An 11,376-nucleotide genomic window follows, 5' to 3' on the forward strand; every position below is an offset into this window, starting at 1 on the left:
TCAGAGCTAAAACCAGGAGAATAATGACTAATAGAAGTCAACAACCGAGTAGTTAGAGATAGTCATTGAATATTAGTTAGTTTCATCTGAAATTGTTGTACACCCCTGAGCTCTTCCTTCTTAGGCATAAAAAGAGCTGCCATCGCAGGACGCCTAAATTAAAGAGTCCTAATACTAACAAGACCAGGCCTATGTTGTGAAAAAGTTATTCCACCACCCCTACAGAATTTGTTCTTGTCATTGTTCACATTTGAGCCATTCTAATGGGTGTCTCCAGCAGCCCAGTGGTGGAGGGGGGTTGGGAAAGATGCAGAGCTTCCCGACGGAACCACAGGACCTGGCATTCTGGGAAATTCAAAAGTGCTAGTCCAGTTCTGGCAATCTGAACTCTTCCTCCTCAAAGCTGAAGTCTGAGAGACAGTCTTCCTCCCTTTGGCCACACGGCTGACAAGAAAAGTAGCTGACCTGCAAAATGAGCACCAGTTAGGGTGGGGGTAGGGGAACACACCTTACAATTATGCTAAAATGTTGCCATTTCCTCCAAACTCTCAGTATTCACGTCTCATTATTCATTCAGCACTCTATTATTAGCGGGTCACCACTGAGTCAGGGATGACTCCAGAACTTCTGTAGGAGGGGTTTGGGGCAGGTGAGCAATTCATTCTGGGAAAGAGAGTCTAAAACCACGTGAATGACCCTTTACATTAGCATGGGGAATCTTCCCCCATCCCACCTTGTCTCAACAGAGCCATTAATCTAGAAAAAACTACAGTGTCACTTTTCAGAGGTCTACCCTGTGTGCACACATGGAGAAGACACTTAGAATGTTAAAGTCAGCATGTTAAGTAATTTTCTTGAAATACTGGAACTAGCACCCAGTTTACTTGCTTCACAGTCCTTTTCATAATCTATTTAATTTTAGTCCTTTTTAATTGTCTGGTACACCTTTAACACCTAAACTCCAAGAGAGAAGGAGCTTCACCTTATTTTCAGTGCCTAGCACATAATGGTTTCTAAATGGAACTGATTCCAAGATTGGCCTCATTTAGGAGTGGATCTGTTGTTATAATCAGGTTTCCAAAATCTTTAGTATCAATACGGAATCCTTTCCTCTCACATTTCACAAGAAGCTAGACTTCTGAAACCCCAAACATGGATACGTTTCAAATTTCCTTCACTGATTTAAATTGAATTAAAATAAATTATTTTGTACAGGAAAAACTTTCAAATTTTTTTCATTTTTCAGAACAAAACCACCTTTTCTTTCTCTACTTTCGTCCCTTCAAAACAAGCTTTGCAACATTGGGGTAAGTTAAATAATCAGAAATCTAGCCCTAAATTAAGCTCTCAATTACATGAAACACATTTTTTGCTCCTTTTAAATAAAAATCCTATATGCAGTACATTAATGTTTTCTTTCCGAAATTACGTTGACAACTTAATCCCTAATTCGACGCATTCATATAATTGACTTACAGAAAGGTTCTTTGGCAAATTATTTAACATAAGATATATATGAGACGCTGAGATCTGGGTAATATACCTTACTTGAAAGTAATATACCTTACTTGAATATACCTTACTTGAAAAACTATGAATAGTTTTTATGTAGTGTAACATAATCACAGTGTAGCATATTCACACTTAAGACCATAGTTACTTTGTTCCCAAATACCTGCAATTCTATTTGAGGGAAGTTCTAAAAGGCCTGTGTCTTCTCCTGTGTCCACTACTGTAGACGTACACTGATGACCCTCAATCCTGCTCTCCAAACTTCAAATAAGGGGCCAGATACAAGGCTCGGGAGTTGGAAAAGTCCTAGGAATTCCCTGCCTCAAAAGCAGTTTCAGAGTTTCACCTTTTCCTAAGGAAGACAGAACTGAATAGATATGCTGAAGTCTTCCAAATCCTGCTGGTTGTTTTGAATTATGGCTACACTGGCTGTGTACCCCTTGAGCTTTTATCTCCACATACTTGAATTAAACCCTGTAGTTCCCCTTCGGTTCCAGCATCTGTGACCTCTTCAACAGGGTCTAGATGCCACACCTGTTTTAACACTTTCTGAAATAAAGTTAACAAGGATCAATCCAGAAGTTTTCTTGTTCTAAAACTTCCTGTATACAATGGTAGCACCCAATAATTAGATATTCTTTTGACTTCTAAAAGCAGAAAATAAGAGCATTTTCCTAGAAGTTCCCTCATCTGACACTTCAGTTTTTATCATAATTATTTGTGAAAAAATATATAAGATGTAACAACTTTGGTTCAAAAACTTTATGATCTTAGAAATAAGAGCTAAGGAATAATGACATAGAAATTAAAAGCTGTGGAAACAAAAATGTTCAATCACAATACAATTATATAGGAAGGCATTAGGTGGGGGTCAAAGAGAGTTCAAACCTGGGATAGATACCACCGGACTATAATAGATACTTCACATTAGAAGCAAGGCAAATGCCTACTCCTTGGGACCAAAATTCTACCAGATACAATGAACAAGGCTTTGCAGACACAGACAGAAGGAGAGAGCATTTGAACCCTGTACTGGCAGAGACTGGCCCATGTACCGTTTGGACAATACAGCTTTCCTCAAGGCAAGCTAGAGCCACCAGGCTTTTTGGTCCAAGGAGTTTTGGGTACATATAAGGAGTACCTTGGCATATTAGGCACAAACAACCCAGGCGTTTAGTTTGGTTCTTAAAGGTTGTTAACAATAGTTGACAGCTGATGGAGATTCTGCCTGATGACCAGGGAAGTCAAACTTCACTGGAAGGACTACCCAGGCTGGAAGGCCAAGACCAATCAAGGGTCAACTCTTACAAGCAAATAAGGTCTCTGACAACTTACCTAGGATTTCTCAGTCTCTAAGCCTGCAGGGCTGTGAAGCAGGGGAGCAATTCTGTTCCGGGAATCTACTAATCATAAAGTTTCCTTTGGGCACAGCCTGTGACATTCTCACTGCTGTATAACTCGATAAGGAACACAATCAACGTTATTCAATAGCATGACCAGTTTCAAGGCTCACAAAAACGTAGCCGATTATTATATAAGAATCATACTCACCCAATATATCAGAAATGAAAACTGAAACTAAACTGACTCCAAAAACATAATTTAATAAACTCTTCAACAAGAAAACAGTAATAATAATAGTCAATATATTTTGTCTGCTTACTATGTTTCAGGCATAGTTCTAAGCTTTTTACATTCATCATCTCATTTACTCTTACAATATCCCCCATTTGGTGGTAAGCTGAATTACTAACCCTATTTGCAGATAAGGAAATTGCAGCTTAGAGATATTAAATACCTTCCAATGTCTCTGGCTGGAAAAACCTAAAATTGCAAGAGCCACAACAACAAAATCTAAGAGACAAAGTTAGGACTTAAACACAGGTGTCCAAGGCTTATAATCACTACACTATTCTGTATGATAAGCAAGCAATTGAGGAAGAAGTGGATCAAACACTTTCTGTATGAACTGAGGCAAGTCATTCTACATCTAAACACTGGGAACAATAATATTTGCTGTCGTTTTTCTCATAAATGACACAAAGAACAAATGTAAGACTCCTGCTGTGAAAGCATCTGGTGATTGGAAGAATATGTAATGTTTTAGATAACCATTATTTTCATCCAATTAACTTTTCAAATAAGTTTATTTGCTCACTGAAACTGAAGCACTTCAAGGACAATCAAAAAGGTCTTACCTAAAACCACAATCAGCAGTTTCTGGATGCATCTGTCATAGCTTTCTGAATAGCAAGCTTCTGGGTTACCTTCCTTTACATAAGGAATGATAATGATCCTAAATCCAACCAAAAGAGAAAAATTTTAAATGCCTATATGAATAACTGATTTCTAGGTTATATGTTTAAAACTAAAAATGCATCTGTGATTCTTAGGTCATTATCTTAGTGATTAAGGGCAGGCACAACACTGGGGTACAGGTGAATGTCTCTGTTGCAGGTATACCCTGGCATGGCACATTTTACTGCTGAGATCTATTCTGGAAGTTCCTAAAATACTAGACGGGAAATGCAAACCAAAAACGTGGCACAAATCTCATATTACTCACAGATTTCAAATACACAAGCTGAGGCTACACTGCTACAGACCCTGCTCTCGTGTGCGTAAAGGGCTGGATTCATACAGTGAGATAGATTTGGTGGTAGTGCAGATGATCTGGCCTCTCCTCAACCATCACCCACTCAGGTGGATGGTGGAGGCTCCTCCACTCCATTCGCTAACAGCCCTGCCTCTGACTTAAAACCCTAAGCCCAAGTGCCTTGAATTCTAGGAAAAAACTCAGTACCAATCGGAATCCCCTTTCTAGGGATCTACATTTACTCTTTATTCTCAGGCCCTTCTATAGGAGGCAAAGGACTGAACATTTACACATGAGTTTATTTCAATCTTCAGACAATGATTTTGTTGGTATAACTGTAGGCCAGAAGGCATGTGTATCTGAAGGACTATTTTAGTACAAAACAAATTATTAACCAAAAAAAAAACAAAACAACTAATTTTCCCTCCTCCTGAGCTTCTTGGCAGGCAGTCAGTTCTAAAATTCTAAAGTTTAAGGTGCTGTCAGGTATTGCCTAAGATAAAAACCTATATTGTCGAGCAGACAAATTCTGCCCAGGGCTTTAGTTGCTTAGAAAAGGTGATGATGTATCTGAAAAGTTGAGTTTCAGAAAGAAAGGAAAAAAGAGAAATCCCACTCCCTCACCTCCCCACACACACACATATTGGAAAACAGACCTTCCTCCAACTTATCAAAGTTTCCTCAACCATGTCAACTCTGGGACTCCTGCACTCGTGGGAGGTCAACACCACCTCTAAAGCACAGAAGAACTTCAGGCTTTGCTTCTTTAGTGGTGTCACAATATCTGTATTTTCCCTTTCTTCAAGGTTAGAAAGATCCTGAAGCTGTTAGGATTTTGAAGTAAAGGCTAGACTTCAACATATACTGTTGTTAGAAATAAAAAGTAAACTCCAGCAATCCCAGGTAATAGTTTAAGTATGCTATAGCTTCAAAATCAACTGAGACTTGCAGATAAATGAATAGATATGGACAACTATTTTTTATTATATGCCATACAAATACTGGAGAAAATTATGGACACCACCATCCAAGTCATTGAGATTATCACTAATTCTAGGTGGCAGGCCAATGCTCAGATACTTCCAGGTGGAAACCTCTCACATCTCCTCCCCATAGCCCTGTTCTATTCTTCTCTCTAAAGTCTAGGAGTTCAATGTTGAAAAGAGTCTGGTTAGTCAAAGAAAATCTACAGAGTTTACCTTGATGATCCTTTTTGACCACCCATGGAAACCAAAGTAGTAATTTGCCAATTCTTGGCATCTGGAGCTGTTTAGGGCAAGGGTATTATGTTGAACCGCCTTATGTCTGGTGCCGAGATGAACCTAAAGACATAAAAGACCTAAAAATATCACGCCCCTACAGAGAGATTTATTTTGGATACACCTGAGATTTATCAATACCAATTTCATAGAGTGGTTGTGAAGATTAAGTAGGACATTTTAAGCAATGAGTTCACAGTGAGCCCTAAATACATGTTATTTATTATTTTTAAGTCAGTACTTTTCTGCATTATTTCCAGGGCCCCTGATTAACCGGAAGTTTCCCTGACCTCTGGTGGTGAAAGTGATGATGAAAGCAACCAAGGAAACCCAGCAGAAGCCTATTATGGGGCTGGGGGTAAGCAAAGGAAGTGAACTGTTTTAGTAGTCTCATCATGTAGCTCCTGCTTGAGAATATGACCTGAAGAGGAGGTAAGAAGGACCTGCCACTGAATTAGGACCTTAACCTGTAGCACCCCCTCCCAAATTACTAACCCCTGTTAGAACAGGGAATACATATACCTCTATAAACGCAAAAAAGCAACCAAAGCTTCTTTGAGAGTGCAAATATTTCCAGTCTTAACTCTCTAAAGAACTTACATATTACTGTGGATTTTTTACATCACTAGTTCTTTCTTAAACGTCTATTTCCATTTTGAACAGGGTGTAGTATATTAATATAGTCATAAAAATTCAAATAACACAAATAAAGTCAAAGCATTGTTAATTCTTTATTGATTTGTTTGTGCATCTTCCTCTGTCACTAGTTTATGAGCTCCTTAAGTGCTTGAAGGAACCATATATTATTCTTCCCTTGTTAACAAGAAACAAGCATAGATCTTGCCATATAATAGAGGAGTGATGGTCTGTTGACTGAGTGAATGAATGAGTATATAAGAAAATGAAATTACTTTCTCCAACTGAAGCTGCCTGCTGGGAAGGAGAAATGAAGACTAATTTTTAAATATTGAGTGTCGCATGGCTGGCTAGGCCCTGTAAGGTGAGTCATAATGGAGCTGTCCTGGACAATTAGGAGTCTTCAGAAGGGCTCTGAGCCCCTGGATAGTAGAGACAGTTCACATCTGGGATAACCTTGCCACAGCTCTTGCTGGAAAACATTTCCCTTCATGCTACTGAGAAAAACTCAGATACATTAGGCCTTTCCTTCATTTTATTTTAAAATGTTATTCTCTTTTCTGTATTTATAAAAAACACAGGGGAAAATAGATAAGTATGTATACCTGCCAATGAATAAAATAACACATAATTGGAACTTCCGTGCGGGTGCAGTGATTAAGACTCTGTGGTCCCAATGCAGGGGGCCCAGGTTTGATCCCTGGTCAGGGAACTAGGTCTCACATGCATGCTGCAACTAAGAGTTCTCACGCCACATTTAAGGAGCCTGCGAGCCACAACTAAAGGAGCTTGCCTGCTGCAACTGGGGAGCCCAGATGCCACAACTGGGGAGCCCTTGAGCCGCAACTAAGGAGCCCATCTGCTGCAACTGAGACCCGGTGCAAACAAATAAATAAATAAAATTGAAAAAGAACGCATAAGTAAAGTAGGAAACAATTTCAGGGGTGTGGGTAGTAAACTAAGGCTCTGAATTAAATAAGGAAATCTAATACAAATGCCCTTTCCTCTCAACTCTATAGTGACTTGGAGAATATTTTCTTCATTACTCTAACAGTGACAGGCTTTATGCTGTGAAAATCTCACAACCTACGCTTATGGAATGGTCTTAATGTCCAATATAAGAAAAGAACTCATTACTCACAACTGATACCAAGTAACTGTTTCACAGTCTTTCCAGGACCATCTGTAATATCTGAGTGGTTATGTGAAATGGTCGCAGGGTCTGCAAAAAAAAGAATGCCTGAAACAAAATCATTTCAATCCCAGGGAGTACAGCCAGGATTGAAGAGGGTGTTAAACAGGGTACAGAAGTGGGAGGTAGTGTACCTGGAGTCCCATCTGAGGAGAGTTCTCAGATTCAATAAAGGTGAAATCAGTGAGTAAAGAAATATGGGTGAGAAGAGGCAGCAAGGGCAGTAGGAAGTAGCCAGAGCAAGAAGCCAATCCGAGAAGAAACACAATTATAAAGGGAAAGGTCTGGGAAATCTAAGCCTCACTCACTTATTCAGAGGAATTGAAAAGGTCCTTAACATAATGAAATGTTAATTCTGGGAAAGTAAAATTGGATGGCATGTTCATATGGAATAAGGTTTCTACAATGCATTAAAGAATATTTTAACCATTTTCTGGAATCTGAAGGGAGTTTTGAATAGGCAGTTTGAGAATGATGATGATGATGAAGCCTCCCTTATGTTACATCTGACAAAAGTTTGTCAAGCTCGGGACTTCCCTGGTGGCACAGTGGTTAAGAGTCCGTCTGCCAGTGCAGGGGATACGGGTTCGATCCCTAGTCCAGGAAAATCACACATGCCGCAGAGCAACTAAGCCCGTGTGCCACAACTACTGAGCCTGTGTTTTAGAGCCTGTGAGCCACAACTACTGAAATCCGTGTGCCTAGAACCCGTGCTCCGCAAGAAGAGAAGCCATCGCCATGAGAAGCCCACGCATGACAACGAAGAGCAATCCCCGCTCGCCACAAATAGAGAAAGCCGGGGCGCAGCAACAAGACCCAACGCAGCCAGAAATAAATAAATAATTAATTAATTAATTTTGAAAAATTGTCACCCTCACACATTTAAAATCCACATAAAAGTAAATATAAGGAAGACTCTTGTGAATATTTCTTAAATTTAGGGGCAGCATAAAATGACATGGGGTTTAACATCAGTTAAGTTATGGTTTGGCCTCTAGTTTCCACATCTACTGTCATGAACCTTAAATAAGTCACTTAACCATCCTCAGTTTGAGTTTCTTCTTCTAAGAAAAAAGAAACAACTGTGGAACTGGGAGATCAGTGGAGCAGTGCATCTGAGTGTATTCTGTACACCACAGTGCTGTACAAACGGTGGCCTTTCCACCCTCGCCCCCCACCCCGGGATCTTAGTTCCCAGACCTGGGATTGAATCCGGGCCCTCAGCAGTGAAAGTGCAGAGTCCTAACCACTGGACCGCCAGGGAATTCCCGATGGCCTATTAGTTTTAAATTCAGCACTTCATCCCAGTAGAGCGAAGAATTCCACATTTGGACCCACCTTCACTGGAGATGTGTGAAAAAGCTGCTTCTGGTCGCATGCCTTTTGGGCTCTCTGGGCATCCCTTAGCTGAATAAAACTTGATGATGGCATAGAACCCAGGACCACCCACTGCTGTGTTTGGGAAGACTCGGACCGAATACAGAAGGCCAAACTGGGAGAAGACTGTGAACAGAGAATGCTGTAGGGTGGTCCCACGCTAAGTAAGTGCAGGAAATTTCAGGCCCAGGAAACCAAACCGCCCATTCCCTTATATTCCCCCAGCCCTTCGCCACACGTAACTGTGGTGAGGCTGCAACTCCAAACACTTCTCATTTCATGAACAACGTTCCCTCTGAAATCCTAAGCTTCGAGAAGCATTAGGAGGCAATGTCTTTTGTTGGGGACTAACTCTCAAAAATCTATGGGGGCGAGCTGACTGCTCAGGTCGGCTCTAGAACTAAGATTCCTCTCAGTGGAGACCACAGGCAAATGAGGTACTGAAACAGTACCCCGGGGCGCCCAGTTACTGGGGTGCGGGGCGGCTTCCTCCACCCAGCCCTCCGCTCCGGCTCGTCTCACTTGCAAGGCCTCGGCCGTGGGTCCAGAGCTCAGCTCCCACACCAGCAAGGTTTTGTCACCCGCGATTGGAACCGCAAAAGGTACCAAGTGCAGCATCCTACAGTCATCGCGTGTGTGCAGCTCAGGGCGCAAGCGGACTGCTCCAGGAAACGCGAGCCTGCGCTTTTTAAAAAGTTAGTGCCAATAAATCTAATATATAGAAAAATAGTGGAAAGGCCCTGAGTGTTTTGTGGATAGAAAAGCTTGAGATTCGGAGCAAGTTCAGACCTGGACAGTCTAAGAATAAACTAGCTCTCCATTCCATTAGGAGGGCTAGGTAGCAGCTTCTGGTTATGGAACCAGAAACTCTCAGGCTCCAAATAAGACATAAAACAGCATCACTTGTACTCTTTATAAAATTGCGGAAACAAACAAAATAAACAAAAATATATTTACACCTGTCGTATAAGACAAAGGGTACTTGAGACCTAATGTATATAAAATCAGTTTACAAACTGTGAGGCACTATATCAATAAGTTCTCATTTGCAGAGGGCACAGCGTAGGATATGAGGCCAGTAATGTTAATTCCCTTCCCCCATCCATTCCTTTCTCTTGTTCCTTTATGTATGCAGATCAGTTACACTATTAAGCTAACAATGTAACTGAGCTATTATTAGCTTAATAATGTAACCAAGAATCTGATTTTTAGCAAGGGGGTAGTTCTTAGAAAATTAGGGAGCTGGAACTCTGAATGTATGAATTAAAATAATGCAATTACATCATGAATTTTAAAATTTATCATCATTGATTAAAAATTAAAATATTAAATTAAAAATTTATTTTCCCACGGTTGAGACACACCGCAACATGTGACGTCTGTCAGGCATCCACTGTCAGAACACAGCTTGACTGTCTGACAGACAACCTCAATAATGTTTTTAAATTGGCAGAGGCAGCAGGCCATACGGCTAGGTAAGATCCTATAAATGGAAACATAGGTAATTAAATTCGTGGTAAAAGAGTTACTTGAGTAGGTAGAAGAGGTAGGCCAAGGCCACCACAGACCTGTGCAAAAAGGAGTTCTTGGGGCATATGGACTGGAGAACTGAATAGGCGCCGGTTGGACAATTGCTGCTCTTGACTGTTGTAAATAAATATAGAGGAGAGAGGTGCCCAACAGAAGGATGAGGATGGCAGTACGTATGGTATGCCTAGGAAAAAGGGAATAGAGATTAGAATTGGGTGACATTGATCTGTAGTTTAATTCAGAAGTATCTCCTTCCAATCCGAAATCCTCACTTTGGGTTGAGAATACACAGGAAGAAGGCAGACTTCTAAGAAGAGTCTGAATAAGGCCACACCTTCTGTAGTCCCTTTCTCAGGTCCTATCTGTGAGTAGTAATATATTACAAGTTATTCTAGTAATAAAAAAGCATCATGTGGTTAAACAATAACAGAGATCGCATTGGCCAAATCTTGACAAAAGGAACATTCTAAAGAATAACATTATCATTATAATAAGGTATAACATAGTTAATTTTTAAAAAAGCACGTGAGTTCATAATGATACTCAAATGAAAATTGGGGAACTCTTCTTTATAGAATAATGTCAGCTAATAAATGCACAAGGAATGATAGAATAAGAAAAGTGTCATTTTGCAACTATCAATGTAATAATCGATTCAGACAAGGATTATCATTGATGCACAGTTGGGTGAAGAGTTGTTTGAAAGTAGGATCTTCACTGATCCCAAAGTATCACCCCACATATTATTTATCAACTACCAAGGGGAAAAATAACTTTACAATGGAGAGACATGGAAGATACCACATTAATCAAGTGATCAAACTTCGCACTGGGCCACCTGAAGTGCTGAAGTATGAAGAATACATCACCTATATAATATTCTTCCACAAAATGTTTACTTTGAATCTAATGAGGAAACAGACAAATCCAGATTGTGGGGAAATATACAAGACAACTGGCTTAGACTCTTCAAAAATGCCAATGTCATAAAGACCAAAAAAAAAGAAAATGGTAGGGAAATATTCTAGATTAAAGGAAACAAAGATGTAACATGCAATGCCTAATCTTTAATTGGACCCTGTATCAAAACAAAACAGACTTAAAGAATATTATTGGCTTCTGGCCAAGATGAAGTAACAAGGACCAATTTAATCTCCCACCTGAAACAATGAAAACGTCAAACAGAACATATGAAACAAAAGGTTTCAAGAAACTGGACCTCAGGCAATAAAGTTCAGTGATTCCGCAAGAGATGGGAAACAAATGAAGTGATC

General features: G+C 40.1%; 1 pseudogene; it reads right to left on the reverse strand.

Annotated features, from left to right (window-relative positions):
- Window positions 1-275: 275 nt before the first annotated feature.
- LOC101288538 (RAD52 motif-containing protein 1-like) lies at window positions 276-9,190 on the reverse strand (annotated as a pseudogene).
- Window positions 9,191-11,376: the final 2,186 nt, after the last annotated feature.

Source organism: Orcinus orca, chromosome 7 (genome assembly GCF_937001465.1).
Source record: "Orcinus orca chromosome 7, mOrcOrc1.1, whole genome shotgun sequence".
NCBI classification, from domain to species: domain Eukaryota; kingdom Metazoa; phylum Chordata; class Mammalia; order Artiodactyla; family Delphinidae; genus Orcinus; species Orcinus orca.